General features: G+C 42.6%; 1 protein-coding gene across 1 annotated transcript in view; it reads left to right on the top strand.

The window, feature by feature from the left end:
• LOC135101593 (uncharacterized) overlaps positions 1 to 10,000 on the top strand; it is a 258,587-nt gene that overhangs the window by 67,334 nt on the left and 181,253 nt on the right. The window contains exon 2 of the mRNA XM_064005759.1: positions 1,741 to 1,808. The gene's annotated coding sequence lies outside the window, so the exon portion shown is untranslated. The remainder of the gene's footprint in view (positions 1 to 1,740; positions 1,809 to 10,000) is intronic.

The raw sequence follows: 10,000 nt of genomic DNA, 5'->3' as shown, positions 1-10,000 counted from the left end.
GGTGGTGGTGGTGGTGGTAGAGCATGTACTCACTATGACAAACGAAAACAAACTAATTTAATTTCCAAAAGTTAGTTGGTGAGTGCGTGGCAGGGTGAATGAGAAAGAGAGTGAGTGCGAGCTACGAAAGATATGTAGAGAGAGAGAGAGAGAGAGAGAGAGAGAGAGAGAGAGAGAGAGAGAGAGAGAGAGAGAGAGAGAGAGAGACTGAGTTTGTGAGAAATGTGAGTCAGCAGAGGAAATAGATAGACTGACCGATAGAAAGACGGACAGACAGACAGACAGAGACAGATAGACATATAGACAAACAAAACATACGTACGGACAGGTAGGCAGACAGACAGACAAAGAGCATGTTAAAATATCGAACGGGAAGTAGATGAATAGAAGATTGACTGAGGCAGCGGAGGCATATGGGTCTGAAATTACAAGAATGATTCCTTCACTGACTGCATCGATTTATTTCACTGTGAACCGAAGCCAATACGAAGCCATGCGATGAACGTAACAAATCGCTAATGAACCTAGCTTATCCTAACTTAACCTAACCTGATTTAACTTAAAAGATAATTTTCTTTGTATCATTCGTATGTTTGAGATGAGTGGTAAGAAGAAGCGTTTATATATTTCTTTGTAACATTATCAGACACCCACTCTAAAGAGCAACCACAACAACAACAGTAACAAAATAAATTTATAAATAACAACAGAAGAGGAACGAACTTTGAAGCTAAACTGGACAACTCTTTTGAATTCCCCTCCTGTCATTTCTTATTTGGAGTGGCTTATTGAAATTTTTTTCCTCTCATCTTAACGTTCAGGATCAGACTCCTTAACACATGAAAGATAGATAGATAGATAGATAGAGAGAGAGAGAGAGAGAGAGAGAGAGAGAGAGAGAGAGAGAGAGAGAGAGAGAGAGAGAGAGAGAGAGAGAGAGAGAGAGAGAGAGAGAGAGAGAGAGAGAAGCAAAAAGGGCAATACGAGGCTATTTATTTAATCTAAAGCAAGAGATAGTAGATACACAGTAAGTGCGAACGTTCCTCGAAGTCTATTCAAAATACGAAGATGGAGGTGGATGGAATGAGTGGATGGATGAAGGGAGGAGAGGTGGAAGAGGACGTGTCTTCTCATTAATGGTTGAAAGATACTCAGTGATTACCAGAGAGACTAATGACCACAGCCGTCAAGGTAATCATAGAAAGGCATTAGCGGATACACTGCTGTAATTATTCTTGTAGTATTTATATTTAGACGACAGCTTGTATTGGTGGTGGCGGTGGTGGTCGTGGTGGTGGTGGTGGTGGTGTGTGATAGGCAGGTGGTTACATATTTATATTAGGTTATGTTGTGTTAGGATACGTTAGGTTAGGTTAGGTCAGGTCAGGATAAGGTTAAGTTAGGTTAGGTTAGGTTAGGTTTCGTTGCGTTAGGTTAGGTTATGATACGTTAAGTTAGATTACGTTAGGTGTATACATCTTTAGGTGGTCTGAGAGAAAGGATACTACACACACACACACACACACACACACACACACACACACACACACACACACACACACACACACACACACACACACACACACACACACACAATTATCTCTCTCTCTCTCTCTCTCTCTCTCTCTCTCTCTCTCTCTCTCTCTCTCTCTCTCTCTCTCTCTCTCTCTCTCTCTCTCTCTCTCTTTCCCTGCACGCATCAGCACCACAAGTCCCTGAGGTATGTTTTCCTCACCGCAGACTGGGAGGCACAACAAGCGTCCCTGCCTTACGTGGCGCCGCGGGGACAGCAACAGTGAAGGTGACAGGTAAGTACTCTCGAGAGGGGCGCACCGTTGAGAGAGAGAGAGAGAGAGAGAGAGAGAGAGAGAGAGAGAGAGAGAGAGAGAGAGAGAGAGAGAGAGAGAGAGAGGTGTCTACTTTATCACTTGTTTACGACAGACGCAGGTGGCCGCTGGTTATATAAATGTGTATAATAGTCTTATTTATTTGTTCTGTGTTGTTACGTGTCCTTCGCGGCTGCAGCGGAGGGAGAAAAGAAGTGTTTTCCCTCTGGAGTGTCAAAGGAAGGGCGGGAGAGGGAAGGGAAGGGGTGTGAGGGGGTGTGAGAGGGAAGGATGCGAGGGAGGGAAGGAGGTGCGGTAAGGGAATGGGAGGGAGTGTCTAAGGGTCTTAAAGTATCAACAACAAATGACATGTGAACATTATGTATAGTATTATGCCTACCTGTCTACCTACACACACACACACACACACACACACACACACACACACACACACACACACACACACACACACACACCTGCCCGCACACACGCACGCACCTTTTACTTACATAACATTTTAAATCTTTCATCTCACAACATGCTTTTCCTAATTTGTCTAATTGTTATCGTCTCTTTTCTCTCTCTCTCTCTCTCTCTCTCTCTCTCTCTCTCTCTCTCTCTCTCTCTCTCTCTCTCTCTCTCTCTCTCTCTCTCTCTCTCTCTCTCTCTCTCTCTCTCTCTCTCTCCTTACACTCTTGTTTGTTTCGTCTTTTTCCTTGTCTGCATTATTCTCTTTGTTATTTTTTTATACCATTCTTACCGTCTTTCTTTGTAAGTCTGTTTGTTCCTGACTTTTATTTCTTTTTTTTTACTTCTTTTTCTTTCTGTCTGTCTGTTTGTCTGTGTGTGTGTGTATTTTTTTTTCTATCTGTCTGTCTTTATCTGTCAATCTCTCTCTCTCTCTCTCTCTCTCTCTCTCTCTCTCTCTCTCTCTCTCTCTCTCTCTCTCTCTCTCTCTCTCTCTCTCTCTCTCTCTCTCTCTCACACCAAGATCTCTCCCAAGCCACCAATCCATCTTCGCGGCTCTCCTCGTCTCTCCTTCTCTCTCCCTCCCTCCTTCACGACACCAGAGCTCCGTGCATAAACCAAAGGGCGTGTCCCTCCCGAAGGAGCTTGGTTGGCTGATGACGGCGTGAGATCAATTTAGAAGCATCGATTGATTTGTTGCCAGAGTTCCTGTTCATCCCTTCCTTCCTTCCTTCCTTCCTTCCTTCCTTCCTTCCACCTGCTTCTATTCATCTTGTTCCAGTTCCTCTTGTTCTTCTTACTTTTCGCTTTACTTCAATTTCTCCTTGTGTTGTTTATTTTTCTCGTCTTTCTGTGTTTGTTTCCGTCTTGTCGTTCTTACTTCCCCAGCGCCGTTGTTCTCGTCTATAATTTTCTCCTTTTTCTTCATCCTCCTTCCTCCTCCCTCCTCTTCCTTCTCATCCTCCTCCTCCTCCTCCTCCTCCTCTTCATCTTCCTCCGCTTTCTCTTCCTTTTCATCGTTCTTGCTCCTCGGCCTCGTCTTCTTCCTCATCTTTTTTCCTCTTTCCTGTCCACATCCTCTTTATATATCTTTCAAACCTTGAGTTGTGTGTCTTTTTACTTCCCCCTCCCTCTCCTCCTCCTCCTCCTCCTCCTCCTCCTCCTCCTCCTCCTCCTCCTCCTCACATCCATCGCTTCTCTCCAGTTTTCCTCGCTTGTCATGGTCTTTCATCCTCACTTCTTGTCACTTCTCTTGTAGACTTTAAATTACCCTTAGGTTCAGGATACCCTTTGCCCTTTTCCTTGACTACCCTCCTTTTCCCTATTTACTTAGAAGGAAAATGACCTATGGAGATATATGTTCACAAGTAGAGCAGTAGATGATTGTTATGGACTTAGCAATCACGCCGTTAATACCGTGTCAGTAGGGAGCTTTAAAAGAATATATAAGGTAAATTTACAGGTAATGATGAGAGGTGGGGTATAAGTACGTATATTTTACACGGGCTATGTATTATAGGTCTTCTGGGTTCTTGTACCTTCCTTTATGTTCTTATCCGCGCTCTCTCTCTCTCTCTCTCTCTCTCTCTCTCTCTCTCTCTCTCTCTCTCTCTCTCTCTCTCGTCATCTACACTCGTCATCTACACGCTGCTGTTTTTCCTCCCTGCATCGTACCCATGACATAGAATCTTCTGTCGCCATATATTAATGTTAACTTTTACTACCTGTGTCTCCTCGCGTGTACCCAAGTGAACGTGTATCCTCGCTATCCAAATCGTACCCTGGCTAACTAGATCACCAAGACGATTCTCACTTTTGACTCGCGTATTCCTCTCTGGTATTCTCTTCGTAAGGAGCATTTCGATCAGCTTCTACCCAACCCGGAGTGCTGTGCTGTGTCGTTATCGTAAAAGTGTTGCTGTCTCGCCTCGTGCCGTCTTCGTTCTGGTGCTTTGAAACTCGCTCTTTGTAGATGGTTATCGCAGGTTGCAGAGATGGTTGTGGCTATTCACAGATTTAAGGGACGAAAGAATAGAGATACGAAAAAGTAAAGTTGAGGTGTACAAGGAGGAGGAGGAGGAAAAGGAAGAGGAAGAGGAGGAGGAGGAGGAGATGGTGGTGGTGGTGGTGGTGGTGGTGGTGGTGGTTAAGGAAAAGAATGAACGAGTAAGAGAGGAAAAAGAGAATAATAGTAATGGTAATAGTGATAATGATAATAATAGTAATAATAAGAAGAAGAGCAAGAACAAAAACAAGAACAAGAAGAACAAGATGAAGTAAAAGAAAAAAGTGGGATAAAAAGAAGAATAAGGAGGAAAAGAATAGAGATAAAAAGAAAAGACATAAAAAATAATATCAATGACGGGGAAGATTAAAGAATAGAAATAATAATAATAATAATAATAATAATAATAATAAGAGTACTAGTAGTAGAAGCAGCAGTACTAGTAATGAAAAAGAAGAGCAAAAGAAGAAGAAGCAAAAGAAGAAGAAGAAGAAGAAGAAGAACGAAGAGAAGAGGGAGGAGGAGCCCAGGAAATGCAAGGGAGGAAAGAGAAAAGAAAAGTAAAAGAAGAGACGTCAAGAGATAAGGAAGATACAACGAGGTAATTGGAGATAATAAAGAGGGAAGAACTGAAATAAAAGGGGGAGGTGAGATACACAAAAAATAGAAAAGAAAAAACGAAGGAGAAAAGAAACACGAGGGAAGGGAGACTGAACACGAAACTGCAAGAGTTAAGAAAGAGTGAACAAGAAGAGGAAGAGAGCGAAGAAGGAAGCAGAAGAAATATAAATAAGCGCACAAGGGAGAGGGAAGAACGAAGGGATCAAATAAAAGAAAACGAGGGACATGAAAAAGAGGCAAAGAGCAAAAACGAGAGAGAGAGAGAGAGAGAGAGAGAGAGAGAGAGAGAGAGAGAGAGAGAGAGAGAGAGAGAGAGAGAGAGAGGACAGGAAATTGGAAAAGAAATTAAAAACAAACAAACATCAACAAAATAAATAAGGAAAACAACTCAACACAGAAAACAGAATTTGAAAAATGTTGGGGAGAGAGAGAGAGAGAGAGAGAGAGAGAGAGAGAGAGAGAGAGAGAGAGAGAGAGAGAGAGAGAGAGAGAGAGAGAGGAGGAGGAGGAGAGAGGAGGAGGAGGAGGAGGAGGAGGAGGAGGAGGAGGAGGAGGAGGAGTAGTAGTAGTAGTAGTAGTAGTAGTAGTAGTAGTAGTAGTAGTAGTAGTAGTAGTAGTAGTAGTAGTAGTAGTAGTAGTAGTAGTAGTAGTAGTAGTAGTAGTAGTAGTAGTAGTAGTATATACAACAACAACAGCAACAACAACAACAACAACAACAACAACAACAACAACAACAACAACATTAGACACAATGAAACAAACATTTTAACCCCCTCTCCCCCCCTCTTCCCTTTTCCCTACACCCTCATGTATCCGTCACAGGAGGAGGAGGAGGAGGAGGAGGAGGAGGAGTAACAAGAGCCGGTGGTCAGTCCGGTCCGGGGGCGATGACAGATTGCCGGAGGGGGGCGGCTTCCCCTCGCCATTGTCTCCGTCTCTGACCACTGCGACACCTAGGCAAATGAGTCTCTAAGGGCCGGACACCTGAACCCTCCGCCGCCGCCTCATCCTCCTCCTTCCTTCCCTTCCCCCTCGCTCACTCTTCTCTTCTCTTCTCTTCTCTTCTCTTCTCTTCCGTTGTGTCTTTGCGTTCATTTTTTTTTTTTCCATCTCTGTCTCGTGTGTTTTCGGTTTTTATTTATTTGTTCCGTTTTTTTTTTATTTATTTTTTGTCACTTCTTGGGTATCATCTGTATTGTGAGTTGTTGTTTTTTTCTTCGTTTTTTTTTCTGTTGCGTTTTTTTCTTTCTTCTTTTTTTCTTCCTTTATTTTTTTCTTGATATAAGTGGTGAATGTTGTTGTTGTTGTTGTTGTTGTTGTTGTTGTAGTTGTTGTTTTCTTCTTCTTCTTCTTCTTCTTCTTCTTCTTCTTCTTCTTCTTCTTCTTCTTCTTCTTCTTCTTCTTCTTCTTCTTCTTCTTCTTCTTCTTCTTCTTCTTCTTCTTCTTCTTCTTCTTCTTCTTCTTCTTCTTCTTCTTCTTCTTCTTCTTCTTCTTCTTCTTCTTCTTCTTCTTCTTCTTCTTCTTCTTCTTCTTCTTCTTCTTCTTCTTCTTCTTCTTCTTCTTCTTCTTCTTCTTCTTCTTCTTCTTCTTCTTCTTCTTCTTCTTCTTCTTCTTCTTCTTCTTCTTCTTCTTCTTCTTCTTCTTCTTCTTCTTCTTCTTCTTCTTCTTCTTCTTCTTCTTCTTCTTCTTCTTCTTCTTTTTCTTTCTTCTTCTTCTCCTCCTCCTCCTCCTCCTCCTCCTCCTCCTCCTCCTCCTCCTCCTCCTCCTCTCACAGTAACATACCACAGTTTGGTAACCTCGTTTCCCTAACTTTCGTCATCTTATCCCCTCTCTCTTTATTTTTTCATCTTTTCCTATTCGTAGTTTTTATCCTCCTCCTCCTCCTCCTCCACCACCATCCCCTGCACCATCAACACTATCTCATCGTCTTCCAGCCCTTCTTCCCTTCCTTCTCCTTCCTCATCTACTTTTGTGATTCCTTCTGCACCACTGGACACTTCGCACCGCCCTCTCTTTGTTTCCTTCAAGTCCACAGCCAGAGGTCTTACTGGCTTGGTATGACTTCGTAAGAACCAATAGATCTGGTACTGGTCGTCCTTCATTTGTGTTGCCTTTGTATTTAGGAAACACTATGGTATGGTAGTCTCTCTTGGTCCCTGTGGTCTCTTTCTTCTTTAATAGTGAAAAGAATATTCACAAACATTTATTAGGTTTGCTGGTTGGTTCTTTGTTTGTGTTCCCTAGTGTTGCCTTTGTATTTAGGAGACAATAGGGTATGTTAGTCATTGTGTGTCCCAGTGGCCTCTTTCTTAACACTTAATTAATCTTAGGTTAACCTCGCAAAGTCCAATAGATTAATCACTGTTTGTTCTTCACTTGTGTTCCCTTGTGTTGGGTTAGGAGACGCTATTCCTGTTAATCTCTGCGTTCCTGTCTTCTGTTTCCTTACTAACGATGAGCATATTCACATTCAGATAATCTTATTTTAACCTCGCAAAGTTCAATATATCTATCACTGTTTCTTTACTAATGATAAAGATATAATTCAGTTAATCCGTATCTCTTGTTCTCTTCCTCCCTCTCCAGCCTCTTCTCCCTCTCCATGTCCACGGCGTTACGTCTGCTCCAGGTGCTGCTGCTGCTTCTGCTGGTGCTGGGGAAAGGGGGAAAAACAGGTCTTTTCTAGTTCTTCTTTCTCTCTTTGGTTTTATTTCGATGCAAGTGGCGGTGGTGGCGGTGGTGGCAGTGGTGGTGGTGGTGGTGGTGGTGGTGGTAGTGGTGAAATGTTTATGCAGGTTTTGTTGCTTTGTTGATGCTTCGTGTGGTTTTTGTTGTCTTCCCTGTGCTCTCTCTCTCTCTCTCTCTCTCTCTCTCTCTCTCTCTCTCTCTCTCTCTCTCTCTCTCTCTCTCTCTCTCTCTCTCATACACAATCTACAGTGGTTAATATGAGAAATAAGAAAAAAGAATTGAGAGAGAAAGAGAGAGAGAGAGAGAGAGAGAGAGAGAGAGAGAGAGAGAGAGAGAGAGAGAGAGAGAGAGAGAGAGAGAGTCATGCATAATTTACGTCTGATTTTTTTGTTTGGTTCTTTTCCTGTAAGAACTTTTTGTGCCATCACCCTTTTGTGGGTATTCGTCTTGTTTCCTGGGAAGGATTCATCTTTTACTGCTTATTTTCCTCCCCAACTTTTATTTCCCTGCATTCCTCCACTTTCTCCTCCTGTTTTCCACTTCCCTTGTTCCCCTCCTCCTCCCTGTCTTTGGTCCTCCTTTCACCCTGTCCTTTCTCTTCCTTACCCTCACCTATTTTACTGTTCAATTCCTCCCTCCCTTTCCCTCCCCCTTAGTTTCTTTTCCATCACCTCTTCCCTCTTTCTTCTTTTCTCCATATCTTCTCCCCCTTCCTTTGTATACCCTTCTTCTTCCCCCTCCTTCTCCTCACCTACCTAGCCTCTTCTCTGCGTTTCCTTCCTTTACTCTTCCTTTATTTCCTCTCTCCTTACCTGCGCCCTCTCCCTTCCTTCCTTCCTTCCTTTCTTCCTTCCTTCAACGACACATTTCTCTTCCTATGCCCCTCCCCTTCCCTCTCTCTCTCTCTCTCCTTCTTTTCCCTCACCTCCTTTCCCCTCCCATCAATTTGCCCTCAATAACTGAAATGTACACTCCTTCTCCCCCCTCCCACTTTCGTCTTGGCGTGTGTGTGTGTGTGTGTGTGTGTGTGTGTGTGTGTGTGTGTGGGAGGGAAGGTGGCAAGAATAAAGGTTTTGGGAAGTTGAAAATCTACAGACAGGAGTAAAAGACTGAGCACACACTGACCCACACAGACAGACAGACAGACAGACAGACAGATAGACAGACATGCAGACGGGGCTTGGGGTAAATGTTTGTTGTTGTTGCTGCTGTTGATGTTGTTGTTTGTAATGGTGGTGGTTGTAGTGGTGGTGGTGATGATGGTTGTTTTTGTTATCTTTGTTATTATTGTTGATAGTAATAATATTGCTGTATTATTCTGCCGTATTTCATGTTGTTATTGTTCTGATACTGAAACTCTGGGAGGCGTGTCCTTTTAATTAAGAGAGGAGAAAGAGGTGGAGCAAGAGCAAGAGGTGGAGCAGGAGGAGGAGAGGGGAACAGCAGGAGAGTGGAGGAGGAGGAGGAGGAGGAGGAGGAGGAATACGTACTCGTAATGAATACAGAGGAGAAAGAGAGACCTGGAAAATGAATCTTTTGATCTATAACGAGAATACTTGCTGGTCTTGTGTTCAGGGGAAGCTACAAAGCAACACGCACAAGGGAAGGATAGAATATGGTGAGGGAAAAGATGGAGGAGGAGGAGGAAAGGAGGGAGAGGAAAAGAAGGAGTAAGAGGAAGAGGAAAAGAAGAAAAGAAGGAAGAGAGGAAGAAGGAGGAGGAGAAGGAGAATGAGGAGAAGAAGAAGAAAAAAAGAATAAGAATAATGATAATAATAATAAGAAGAAGAAGAAAAGGAGGAGGAGAAGGAGAAGTAGGAGGAAGAGGAGAAGAAGAAAAAAGAAAAAGGAAGGGAGGAAGAAGGAGGAGAAGAAGAAGAAGAAGACGAAGAAGAAGAAGAAGAAGAAGAAGAAGAAGAAGAAGAAGAAGAAGAAGAAGAAGAAGAAGAAGAAGAAGGAAAAGAAGAAAAGGAGGAGGAAGAGGAAAAGAAGGAATAGATAGAAGAGGAGAAGAGAAAGAAAAGAATATGAAGAAGTAGGGGAGAAGAAGAAGAAGAAGAAGAAGAAGAAGAAGAAGAAGAAGAAGAAGAAGAAGAAGAAGAAGAAGAAGAAGGAAAAGAAGAAAAGGAGGAGGAGGAGGAGGAAAAGAAGGAATAGGAAGAAGAGAAGAAGAGAAAGAAAAGAATATGAAGAGGTAGGGGAGAAGAAAGAAGAAGAAGAAGAAGAAGAAGAAGAAGAAGAAGAAGAAGAAGAAAAAGAGAAAGAAAAGAAGAAACAACAACAACAACAACAACAACAACAACAACAACAACAACAAAACAAAAGAAGAAGAAGAAAAAGAAGGAGTAGTAAAAGAAGAAGAAGAGGGCAAGGAGTAAAAGGAGAAAGATGA

The sequence above is a fragment of the Scylla paramamosain genome, chromosome 6 (genome assembly GCF_035594125.1).
Source record: "Scylla paramamosain isolate STU-SP2022 chromosome 6, ASM3559412v1, whole genome shotgun sequence".
Classification (NCBI taxonomy): Eukaryota; Metazoa; Arthropoda; class Malacostraca; order Decapoda; family Portunidae; genus Scylla; species Scylla paramamosain.
This window is presented reverse-complemented; position numbering and strand designations above follow the sequence as displayed.